Consider the following 12,900-nt stretch of genomic DNA (forward strand, 5'->3'; position numbering starts at 1 on the left):
AAGGAAAAAACAAGTATGCCCCTAAAATTATTTCAAAATTAATTTAATAGGATGCAGAAATATAACATAAATCCGGAAAATCTCAACAGTCAACTCAGCTTTCTACAAACAGACAGTGAAAGCAGAACAAGAAGCCTGCCTGTTTATCAGCACTGGGACCTGACCCTGGAGTCCTGTAGGGAAGGCACAACCAGAGCCAAGACGTGGTCTCAGTGATGCTTCATTTTGCACAGGAGCTGTGCTGTGAGACACTGGCTCATGCTCTCAGCTACATAGGAATCCTTGGGAGAGCAGCAGGGATCCTTGTCAAAAACTGCAGGATGTGTTGGGAGTATGAAAAATTACTCTGTTTGTTACCCAGTGACAGGCTTGCCTGTGAGAGCCACTAATATGCTTTCACAGAGTCTGCAAGGTGATCATCAGAAGTGTCACTGAGTGTTGCATGGATGCTGAATTTGGGAATTAGTGCCAGCTACTGAATTACCTGTTCCAGCAGGTAAAGCAAATGCACTCAGCTAATTGCAGCACAGTCTTGGTGCACCCAGCCCAGGAGAACTGCGAGGCACTGGAACACAGACAGCAGCCTGCTGGCACGGATGCTGGTGGGAGAGAACCACATTCCCTGTGACAACTGTCCTGACAGCTGTAAAATTGGATATGTCCACAGAGGTTAACATGAGCAGGTGGAGGAGGGATGGGCAAGGCATCTGAGCCAGCTTTTGCTGATACCTTTCTGTATGAGAAGCAGAAAATTTATGCAGAGAGTTACAGCCTGTGGGGTTTCTTTGAGTCATTCCTGGCCAGCTTGGTGTGCTGAGAGGACCTCAACCTGCTGACGCATCCATGTCCTCCCCAGAGCTGCTGTGGATGCCACATTCCGTGCTCTCTCTCACATCTCAGGGCCTCCTCTTGCACAAAAGCACCAGCTGGGTAGTGAGGGGCAGGATTTGCCAACAGCACTATGTGAAGCAAAGCATTTTCTGTTGGCAATTCTGTTCCTTATGCTCAGGCTGCCCTTTTATTTCCAAGGGAAAGAAGAATATTTACTTCCCGGGGAAACGTGGCAGTCTGATCTTACATCACCGAGCAGAGGAGGCTGATAATTACTCCCTGAACAGAGATGCTCTTTGCAGAGATGCTCTGCACTGATTTATTTTCTCGGAGCCTGAGGCATCAGAGTTTTTCAGTGATATCAGCACTGGCAACATGTTTATCCCGGAGCTTGTTGGGCTCTGCGTTCATAACTCACAGGTATCAAACCTTTCTGGTGGCTTCCTGACATTTCCATCCAGCACAGAATCCACCCAGCTTAAAAAATGAACCCAGCTGCAAACACTTTTGTAATGGTGACAGTAAAGTGTTACTATTAAACAGCCAGAAGTGCCATTTGTCCTAACCTGGTCCCTTGCTCCGGTCTTCAGGGTATTTCAGAGCGATTCCATTCCATCATGTCACTTAGGCAGCAAAGGGGAATCTTTTATAAGCTGAGAAAGGGCTGCGGTGGCAGATGATGTGATTTATGCTTAATAAAGGCCCTTTAGCACCAGGAAGGAGAGGCCCTGCCAAATCTCAGGCGTCTCACAAGCCGCTGCTATTGTCCCTGGGTCAGGAGCGTTTTTTAGGTTCCATCTCCATCCCTGTGAACAAAGGGACAGCTGTATGCTTGGCTGGCTCCGGACGTGGCTCTTTGTGTGTGATTAGTACCCCGCACACATCATTCATAGCTCTTGAATAAAGATGACCTCTCGCAGGACAGAATGGGGGGAAAAAGGCCTCTCTATTCAGCAGCGCTCAGATTAGCATAAAGACAACTAAAGCGTTGCTTGGAAGTCACAGGAAGAGATGGATAAATAAATAAGCAAACTACAGGTTTCCTATAAATGCTCTATGTTCAAGAGTTGGATCTGGAAACTAAAACACACATGATGCTCATGGCCTCCAGTACATGTACTCCTCACAGCCGAGCCACCCATGTGCAGCTGGGAGCAGCATGTCACACGAGCTGTGGCCCAAGGGAGGGAGAAGTGAAGCATGCAGCATGTCAGAAGCGAACTGATTTTCATCACCTGATCCCTGCTCCTCTCTCAGTGCAATGCTGTGGGGGCTCTCACTGCATCCATGCTGGCTGTGGATTTGCTTTTATGTCTGGGTCCTGTGTGCACGCCGGCAGGTCAGGCAGCAAGCTATGCGGGCAGACAATGACATACCGCATTTTTTCACATGCTGGGTTTCTTGACTGATGAAAGGCATTTCGGCAGCTTATCACTATGTATGCCGCTGCAATTAGGCGCCTGGGGAGCAAAGTGAAGGCAGCCCTCCTCCTCAGCCCACTCGCCCTCATCCCTCCCCCATGCCATAGGAACAGCCCGTCTCCCACCACCCACCTCACCAGCACAATTGCAACCCTTATTCTGAGCACTGAGCTCCACCGAATGTGCTCTGACTGAGCTGTCAGGGGCATAGCAATGTGCACCAGGGTGTCCTCCAGACCCAGCTTTCACATCACATTAGTTTTCAGCTGGAGTCCCACTGTGTCAACAGTAATGGCCCTTAGGAACATGAGTTTCTCTCCTGGAAGGCTTAGCAACAGCAGAGTTATCTTGGGAAGAAAATTAGCTAAAGGCAGCAGACATGGAATGAGATGAGTTTTAAAATTAAATTCTAAAACCATATTTAATGTAGTGTTGCTGCCTTCTTTGGTTTTATCAGTGCTCACAATACCTGCTGCTTTTCTGCCCGTCTCAGCTCCTGAAGCCTCCTGAGACTGTATTCTGGAGAACTGAAGATTCTTTGGAGACATAAGAGTGGCCTTTCAGTATGTAAAGGGAGCAATAGGTAAGAAGGGGACAGGCTATTTAGCAGGGTCCGTTGTGACAGGAAAAGAGGAAATGGTTTCCAACTAAAAGAGGAGCGATTTAGACTGGATATAAGGAAGAGGTTTTTCAGAATAAGGGTAATAAGACACTGGCACAGGTTGCCCAGAGAGGTGGTGGATGCCCCATCCTTGGAGACAGCCAAGGTCGGGCTGGACAGGGCTCTGAGCACCTGATGGAGCTGTGGGTGTTCACTGAAAAGGAAGATGGTCTTTAAGGATCTCTTCCAACTCAAACAATTCTATGATTCTATGATGCTGTGATTCATGAAGAAAGCCAGCAGGCCTGATGTCTTGTCCCAGTGGTGTGGCTTGTCACTGGTAGTTGGACGTGACCATGTACATGGACGTGTGCCCACAGGTAAGAACATGCTGTGATGAACACTTCTGACAGGTAAGAACATGCTGTGATGAACACTTCTTGTACTGGAGCCCCCAGTACAAGAAAGACAGGGAGCTGTTGGAGAGGGTCCAGAGGAGGGCCACAAAGATGATCAGGGGACTGGAGCACCTCCCCTATGAGGACAGGCTGAGGGAGCTGGGCTTGTTCAGCCTGGAGAAAAGAAGGCTGCGGGGTGACCTCATTGCAGCCTTTCAGTACATAAAGGGAGCCTACAAAGAGGAGGGGAATCAACTCTTTGAAAGGGTGAGTGACAGCAGGACAAGGGGAAATGGTTTTAAGCTGAGGGAAGGGAGATTTAGGTTGGATGTCAGGGGGAAATTCTTTACGGAGAGAGTGGTGAGGTGCTGGAACAGGCTGCCCAGGGAGGTTGTGGATGCCCCGTCCCTGGAGGTGTTCAAAGCCAGATTGGATGGGGCCCTGGGCAGTCTGGTCTAGCATTAGGTGGAATGGTGGTGGCCCTGCATGTGGCAGGGGGGTTGGAGATTCATGATCCTTGAGGTCCCTTCCAACCCTGGCAATTCTGTGATTCTGTGATTCTGTGATTCTGTGACAGTGTGAATATTGCCTGAGTAAAGCCATTTATGTTGTGCATTAGCCTTTGGACTTGAAGTGACAGAAAAGGAGCCATTGGAAAGTTATTTCCAGAAAGCCACTAGCATGTTCCTCCCACTCTTATGTTTATCTGGCTCCCTTTGCTGTACCTCACACACATCTTTGTTTCCATTCATTTCTGATGGAAAAAGAAGAACACTCTGAGTTTAATGGAGGGGGCTACATTTAACATTTCCCACTGGTGTTTCACATATGTGATAACTAACTTCACAGTTAATAGCCCACTTGGAGTTGCAGCAGATCAATAAATGAGTCCATAAGGGACTGAAATACAATGCAAGTCCATGAATGGGGCTGTAAGAAAGCTCAAGGAGCTCTCTAAAACGAGAAGCAGTAAAATTGAATGAAGAGATTTCTAAGAAGAACAGTTAGTGGGAAAGGATTATCAAAAGTGTTTGTTAAGAATGTTGTTAATAGAGGGGAACTCCTGCCATCCACGGAGGTACTCTGCCTCTCTGCTTCATTATGGAAATGCTTCCCTCAGGCTCCATCTGTCTAGTTTGCTGCGGCAGATGACGCTGACCCAAAGGGAATTCATTACCACACTTCACCAATGGCAAGCGAAGCCTGGCTGCAAATCTGACAGCGTTGCCTGATGAGTGCTGCTCGGAGAGGCTGTGACAGAAGAGGTTGCAGACAGGACTCCACCATCAAAAGGGCCCTCATGGGACAGTTTCTGCCTCCTTCTCATGGAGCTGAGCATCCTGGCAGGCAGCAGGAGCTTTGGGAGGGTACTAGCTTACTCAGGCATGGTTTTTGCTGGAAGCATGCTCCAACAGGACAGGAATCCCAGCACATGCTTGGATCACCGTTCTGGGTGCAGGCTGGAGGTGAGAGCTGTGTGAGAGGGAGATGTCTCCACTGGAGAAGTCAGGCAAAATGCTGCAGATCTCAAATAAAGGAATATATATATAGATAAAATTCATGTAATTATAGAATTGAGTTGGAGAGAACCCCCCTGCAATGAGTAGGGACACCTAGAGCTCCATCAGGTGCCCAATACCCCATCCATCCTGACATTGGTTGTCTCCAAGGAATGTATCCAAGGGGGTTGAGGGCCAACCTATGGGTAAAGCCAGGGTCCACCTGAACATCAGATTACATGGTACCTCTTAAGTATGTAAGTGAGATAGATAAAATGAATAATCTCATGTCTCCTATGTGTCATAAACCCAGAAGAATAGAGGCAGCAGGGAGCTGCACGTGAAGCTTAGACTTTATGAGGGAGGATTAGCACAGTGCCAAGGGTTATTTGGCAAGCCCCATCTCAGGTACGGCTGAGTTGGGTCAGGCAAGCAGTTAAAATCCATTTCTTGCCAGAAGACTCAGCCACATAAAAACTATTAGTAATGTTGCACACCCAGATGAGTCAAGCTCAGAGCATCTTAAACCTTATTCCACAATAGAAACGTGAGCCTCAACAAGGCCCTCACAACTGTTACAGGAGTGTTTATGAGGGTACATCATGCTGCAGGTTATCCTGCAGTACCCAGCAGCCAACCTTGGCACCAGCCCTCGGCTCTTCAGCTGGGATAACTGGGCCTGAGGAAAGGGAATGTTCAACATTTCAACCTAATAAAAGCATTCTGAGCTACAGGAAGCCTGGGAATGCCTGAAAAAAGGCTTTATCCAGCTTGCTGTCCTTCAGCATTGCCAAACCTGACCTTCAGCCCTTAAGGAGGTTTATCAGTACTTGGGTCCCTGGCCAAGGTCCTCCTTGTGCCTTGGCTGCACTGCAGCAGGCACACTCCCTCCACAGGAGCAATTTCCACATATTTGTGAAGCTGACTTGCTGGACTTGTGATTTTTTCCAGATGGAAAGAAATAAAGATTATTAAACCAGGGAGTGACTTTCCACTGCTCTCCAGAAGAAAGTGGCAGGAGATGTGGTCCTTAGGTGCACGCACAGCCACACATGGTTGGAAGGAACACAGCTGCACACAGGGTAATGGGGCACACGGATGGGCAGTGGTGTAGCGATGGAGATTTCAAGAGCTGACTGTGGATTATAAACCTTCCAAGGCAGCAGGAAGCCCGTGGCTCATTGCCCATCTCCTGCTGGTGCCATGTGGGCACTCTCCACTTGAATTTCTAACCTGCTTTGTACTTAAGAAGCTTCACCTGTCTGTGGGGCTGCAGGCTTTGGTTCACAGCACAAGAAGACACAAAAGCTCCAGCATAGGTTTGAAGGCTCTCCCAGCTGCCTCTGTGCTCACAGTCCATCCTGCAGATCTGAAGCTTCTGAATGGAGCAGGGTTTTGGACTGGGTGCTGCACAACTTGTTCCTCTGCCTCCAGCTCAGCAGGAATGGTCTGCAAAGTGCCTCGGAAGCCAGCAGGGAGGAGGCTGTCCTTTAAGGGAAAGGAAAAAACACAATGTGTTTTTTCATGCAGTTAAAAAATCAATGAATCCCAATTGCTGCTGTAGTATGGTAAATTCCCACCATGTTTACAAACATTCACAAGCATAGCATGGTAAAACAAATGCCACCAGTCCTCAGGCAAAATGCATCATTCTGTATTTATTATTTTCCCTCACACACAAATATTTGTGCAGCCTTTGTCTTTGCAAACTGCTGAGGGAAGGCAGTGGGTCAGCCTCTCCAACAGCACAACCCAACAGTGCATCCCGCCCGTGCGGTCACTGCAGTGCCTGGAGCACTGTGTGAGCACAGAGATAACCAACGTGGTCAGGCTGGGACCAGCCTGGTACCCAGAGTGGCAAGGTGGCCCTTAAATGTAATTGTGTACAGGCTGCTGTGTTTCTGATGGTTATGTTTGTTCCAGATAAAGCCCAAAGGGTCTTCTCTTTGCAAAGAAACAGTAAGTTAGAGTTTATAGCTTCTCTCTTTGCCTTGATAGACACAGATAATGCTTGCTTACCCTGCTCCACAGTGTGCCAACCAATTCTGTGGGGTGGGAGCACGCCTTCCAGCAAGTCAGCCTGTCAGGAGCCACCAGCTGCATGCAGTGCAGATAAACACAGCAGTGGCTTCCTGCCAGCCGAGGCATTAGTAAGGGGTTCTGGCCACAGGCAAATGGCATAGGAATATAATGCTCTTACAGCTCAAAGGAATCTGCTGCATTACCTCTGCCATCAGCCCTTGTGTTAGGGAGCTCCTTTCTCCCAGGCGCTCACCAGGGTAGGATTTCACATAAGGATGTGGCTGCACAGAGCTTTGGGCATCCTCAGGCAGCTCCACCCGAGGAGGATCAGTTCATGGGGTTACCTGAGCCGGCCCAGGCCTGGGTGCAGTGACTCAGGAGCTCCCTCTTCCCAGTGTTTGCACAGACAGAAGCGCTCAGTGCTCCCCTTGGCATGTTGTTTACAGGCCGGATGCTCACAGCACACAGCCATTCATCCGAGGAGTGCTGCCAATGCATACAGTGAGCCACATGCAGCAGTGAGGGGGCTGGTGTCTGGCCCTCAGCAGACGTGACAAAGCAACAGGAACACATGGCACGTGGAGCTCTGATTTACTTCCCCTTGCAGGAGGTGCACGTGTTGGTGATCAAGGGCACAGCACTCTGGGCTCAATGCACAGCCTTTTCAATCCAAGCCCCTGGGACTAATAAAACATTTGACCTAGTCCCTCCAGGGCCTGCCAGGGACCCACAGCCCTGGATGGGGATTCCTTGCTGTAGGGGTTGGGTCATGTTTGTCAGACACATTGGTTTATATTTCCTATCCGCAGTGAGCTGTGTCCAACTCCCAGCCCATATGCTGGCTCTCTGGCAGCCTGGAGCACCACGTGCCCAGGTCAGACGGCGAATGGCTTCACCCACTCAGGGGAGCAGTTCTGAGCTGTGCCCTCAGCTGCTGGCTCTGCCTCCCCATCTCCCATGTCACCAGCCTGTGCCACAAGCCAGCCCTGCTTATGGCTTCAGGCCATGAAAATCATCCCCTGTGCAAACAAACCCGAGTACAGGGGGTCTCCATCACGGAAGGATACTGAAATCACAGAACCTGGGCCTGCTTTGTGGCCCTTCCCCAGCTGCAGCCCCAAGAGAGACGGCCCCGCTCGCTTCAGCTGAATAAAGGAGCGAGAACAACCGGCCCTGATTAAAAGCATTTTTCTAAAGCGCTCTCCGCATGCAAAGATTTGGTTCAAGGAGCATTAAAATCACTGCTGTCAGCTCAGAAACAAGGGACTGAGGCAAATCTGGGCCGCTGGCATTGTGTGAGGGTTGCCATGGCAATCTCCCAGAAAGGCTGCTTAATAGGCTTTCTTCCCAGGAAACCCAAAACTACCGCTTGCGCTCTGCAGAGCAGCACAGAATATTTTCATGAATAGCATCTCTGTGGAACATTCTGTGGGCTGTGTAGGGCCTCCCTTCAGTCATGGGGTGGCAAATAAGGGGTTGGAAGATCACCTAGCGGTGGCTGGGGACACACAGGGGGACAGGAGGGCTTCCTGCCGCAGACGTCCCTGCACAAGAGCGCAGTGTGAGCTGCCTACAAACACGTTCCTTGCACACGAGGAGATGCTTTAGGAAAGAGAGAGGTTGTCCCCAGTCCTGTGACTCTGCACATCCTACCCTCAGGTGCAGCTGAATGAAACATGCTGCCATCTCCCAGCTCTTCCCTGCAGCATTTACCATTGTGAAATAATAATGACATCAGCTGAAATATTCATGGCCGTTAGCTGATGGTGCTCGGCTTTCCTGAAGTGGGAGAATACTGGTGACTTAGGGCTTACCTGAAAAAAAAAACAACTTCAATGTTGTGGATTAAGGAAATATTTTATCTTAATGAAAAGAAAAAGAGACGCAGGATTAAAACATGAGACAGAGGGAGGATACCTCTCAGTTCTGGCAGAGCTTCATTTCGTGATGTCTGGAAACACATCAATCCCCCAACCTTCTGTTCCTCTGTGCCACCTGTAAGCTGCTAACATTACAAGGACTTATTTACTTTCTTGGATACTATAAGATTTAATAATTTTGATGCTCTTGAGTGCATGTTAGCAACAGAGTATGTCATCTACCCTAAAGGACTGACTGTCAGATATGTGCTTGTGAGTGTTATCAAGAAAAGCAGAAATCACTCCACAGCCTGGCATGTGGCAAGGATGATTCTCCTTTCTCTTGTGCAGTAGTACTTTATGCTTTGGAGCAAAAAGACATGAGTTTCTCTCTGCTGAAGCCAGGAAATTCCACTTTATCTCAGTGTGTAGCTCAGAGCTCACCCACAAGACTTAAAAGGTCATGAGTGAGGTTTAATCTGTTGTACTTTTTGCTGTAGCTCTGTTTTCTGTTTCATCTGCAGTCCTAGCGCTGCTGCCTCTTGGCGCAGTGACAATTAGTGCTCGGTTTAATATAACCTGTGTGCATTATAAAAGACAGCTGTGCAGCTGGGAGAAAAAAATAAAACCAGAATTATGTTATATCTAATGATGAGAAACTGTACAAAAATGACTTCAGATGAGTCAGTATAGGAAACAATGGATACGGATCTGAAGGCTTCTCTCCCCACTGAGCTCGCTGCCGTCTGGCAGAGCTCTGCCATTGCCCCGTGTTACGTAAAGAGATTGCTGCCCCCACTGCATTAGGAGGAGAGGCTGAGCTACTAATTTTAAGTTTCAAAGCCAGGCTCATTATGAAATTGAAATTAGAAGAGTGTGAAGACCTTTGCCGCTGTGGTGTTTTTTGTAGGCTGTTCTCAGGGAAGTTTCAAAGACCAATGTCAGAAAGGGAAAAAATGGCCAGCATGCCTTTTGATTTGCTCAGCTAATGCAGACAAGACCGGTGTAGGAAACCCCAGAGAAGCTATAGCTGTAGCCCTTCCTAGTCCACTAGTGGACTGTGGTGTGACTCCTCTGTAAAGAATTCATGAAACCATCGTTTGGAATTGCTGAGAAGAATGGAAATGTGGTGGAGCAAACCCCTGAGGTCCCACAGCAAACCCATGAAGATGCCTTCCAGTTCAATGCTGAATGTTTCCTTGAGTAGATTATATAACTTAACTAGGTTATGCAATGCTCCAAGTCCAGAAGTTGGACTGTTCTTTAATATTTGAGGCAATATAAAAAAGGAACAGAAGCAGAGACACAGCTGCTTTGTTGTACCCAGGTGTTCAGTGGGAAAACTCATCCTGGCTGCCTACTTCTGCTCCTGGTGGTACCTGGCTACAGCACAGCACCATTACTTTATCTTTCAGGCCCTTTGGAATAGTTAATACCCAGAAGGCATCAGCTGCCTAATTCCCAGGAGCTAAGAAGCACCCATCATGTTAGTGAGGTGTTGTTCTTAGCTGCCACAAATGGAGAAAAGACTGCAGAGAGTATAGAAACTATAGGAACTGTAGACCCACAGAGACCTCAGGCAGGTCCCTAAACTGAAAGCTGCAGTGAATCCAATCTAAAAAATGCAGTTCACATGTGATTAGAATTCACTTGTCTAAAATGCAGTTGCTTTAGCACTATTTTTGGCAGGCTTGGGCTCCAACAAACTCTTTCCTTCACACTGTCAGAATTACTCATTTGCATTTCTCATTTTCTCATCTTTGTTTCCCTCCAGCCCTGAATGTCAGAGGATCAGAGGATTATCTGTGTTACCCGGCCATGTGGGTGCCTGAGCACCACAACCTGAGCCTCTAAGAGATCTTGTATTTGGACAGAAACACGACTGTATTATTTGAACAACCGGGGCTCCCCCATATTCACAAAACCTATTCTTACAGCAGACACGAGAACTTAATCCACTCCTTTTTACTCCCTGAAGATTCAACCAAAGTTTATATAGCGCTGGCTTGGCTGAATGCATTCATAAATTGCCACAAAACCTCCTTTGAAATGGCAGCGAATGCAGTCGGCTGATTACAAAGGATGAGCTCATGCTTTTCCTCGTAACAAGCGCTGCATTGTTAAGGGCTTCGGGGACAGGAGTGGTGAATGGCAGGAATACACGGAGCATCAGGGTCAAGGGATGCAGGGAGGGAGCTGGGACTGCGAGCACTGGGGCTGGTTTCAGTGGTCAGTTGAAATGGTTAAAAAAATGTACTGGAGGGAAGGGAAACTTTTATGCTAAAACCTTTCAGCTGCCTTCTCTTCTGCAGTTGAGTAGTGCTTACCAACACACTGAAAAGCCTGGTCTCTCTTCCACTGATGCCAGTAAGGAAATTCTGGCTGCAGGAAGCAGAACAGGGATTTTACAGTCTGCAGTGCTGCTCTGCAGTGCTAATCACAAAGCCTTTCGTTTCACCCTTCAATTACCCTCACTGCAATTCTTCCTGGAGAAGCAATAACGTGCAGACAACATGCTAATAAACTGTTGGTTGTTACTGGAGTAGAAGGCTCTGTAATGCAAAAAAGAGGAAAAAAAAATTAGTAATAATAAGAAAATAAACCAAGGGGACTAACAGGAAAGGTTCTTTAAATATTACATTTTGTCTAGAAGTATAATCCTAAGAAAAAGGTCTCAGGTGAAATCCTTCCCAAGTGAAACCTCATGCGGAACAATAGAGGAGACTGCAAATACAGTTAAATGGCTGAAAAGGTTAAGAAGGGGTTTATGTAGAAAACCTGGAGTCCATTAAATCAGGTTCCTATTCTGAGATCTGCTTGGTGGTGGGAGATGAAAACAAAGACAGAAACAAAGTCAGAACAGGTGCCAAGGTATGCCACTTTGCTACAGAGAACAACTAGTGGAATTGGTCTTCTTCGGCAAAAATATAAAGCCAAGTGATGAATATGATGAAAAATGACAAAAACATGGAGTTGCAGTGCTTCTGTTCCTAGAACTCCTGTGTTTTAAAGCAATGCAACAAATAAAGCTGGATGATTAATTTTGCAGAAAGAAACAAAGGGTGTAAACCTGAAATGAATCACAGCTCGTGACGCTTATGTCATGTCATTGAATTGAAGGAATTTCCTCCCTCTCAGGAACATTCTGAATGACATCTCAGCCAAACAGCATGCTCAGAGTGCCACCTCATGGCTAAGCCTTGCTTTTTGCTCACCCAGTTGCCTTCCAAATGATTGACCTTATCAATGTTTTCCTGAGAAAAAAAACAAAAAACTTCTGCTTATATTATAGGTGCTTATTTGCTCAAAAAGGAGTCCCTTTGGTGCTGTACTCCTAACAGCTATTGCCACTTTGATCAAGTAGACTGGCCTACACTGGATCCTCCTTTCAGAGGGAGTATTTGAGAGAGATCCTGAGGTGCTCAGGGGGACAGGGAGTGCCCCAAGATGGGAGAACACCATGGCATTGAAGTCTCCCTGGGGTGCTGAGATTTTAGCGTAAACCCTCGTTATGCATTTGCCTTCGTACAGGTGCAGTGAGTCAGGGCAGTCAGGCACTTGCTGACCACTGCTGGAACCCCTGCTCTTTGAATTGTGACCTGATCCTGGAAGGCAATGAGGCCCTAGCAGTGCCGCCCAGAGAGCTGTGGGTGCTGGATGGGGCCCTGGGCGGCCTGAGCTGGTGGGAGGCAATCAGCCCATGGCACAAGGTGGGCTTTAAGGTCCCTTCTAACCTAAGCCATTCTATGTCTGTGACTCTATGATTCTGTGATCTGAGAGTTAACAGAAACACTGAAACCATATGGCTGGGAGAAAGTTCTGGGATTGCCTCATCTGGATTGTGGTGAGAACACAAAGTTTTCTGACTAAAATCAAGTATCTCAAGGTCCTATAAACAAATGTCCTAAGCAAAGAGCTCCTGTAGGGACTGCAGTTGGCTATGGTCCTTTGCTCTCCCCCTGAGCTGGAACATCTCTCAGGATAAGCTTTTCTTTCGAGATCAGCACTGAAGAAGAAGAAGAGACCATTCTGGGATGGATCCCATTGTCTGCTGAGAGTTGATGAATTGGCGGCTGAGTCATTCTCTGAGGTGAAGGTACATGTGGCTGAGTTTGGAAACCTCTCCTTGGAATACCCTGAATGAATGTTTTAGGTGAACCTTGCCATTCTCAAACTTTCAATTAAGTTGCTGTAATCGGTTGAGTCGTTACATTAAATTGGCTGGTGTTTAAGTTCTGATTAACTGCTACTAAGTATCGTACACCTTAT

At 47.6% G+C, this 12,900-nt stretch overlaps 1 long non-coding RNA gene across 6 annotated transcripts; it reads right to left on the bottom strand.

Annotated features, from left to right (window-relative positions):
• Window positions 1-60: 60 nt before the first annotated feature.
• LOC116228817 (uncharacterized) lies at window positions 61-9,709 on the bottom strand. Of its 6 annotated transcripts, none has more exons than XR_004166873.2 (4): window positions 8,426-8,773; window positions 6,009-6,238; window positions 2,722-2,788; window positions 1,654-2,183 (listed from the first exon to the last, which is right to left on the bottom strand). It is a non-coding gene; the product is annotated as an uncharacterized LOC116228817 (long non-coding RNA). The 6 variants fall into 6 exon arrangements; XR_016467076.1 differs by lacking the exons at window positions 1,654-2,183; window positions 2,722-2,788 and adding exons at window positions 4,265-4,502; window positions 4,631-4,777 and having other exon boundaries at window positions 8,426-9,709; XR_016467075.1 differs by lacking the exons at window positions 1,654-2,183; window positions 2,722-2,788 and adding an exon at window positions 61-1,637 and having other exon boundaries at window positions 8,426-8,770.
• Between the last annotated feature and the right edge of the window lie 3,191 nt (window positions 9,710-12,900).

Source organism: Phasianus colchicus, chromosome 5, assembly GCF_987193195.1.
Source record: "Phasianus colchicus chromosome 5, bPhaCol1.hap1.1, whole genome shotgun sequence".
NCBI lineage: Eukaryota > Metazoa > Chordata > Aves > Galliformes > Phasianidae > Phasianus > Phasianus colchicus.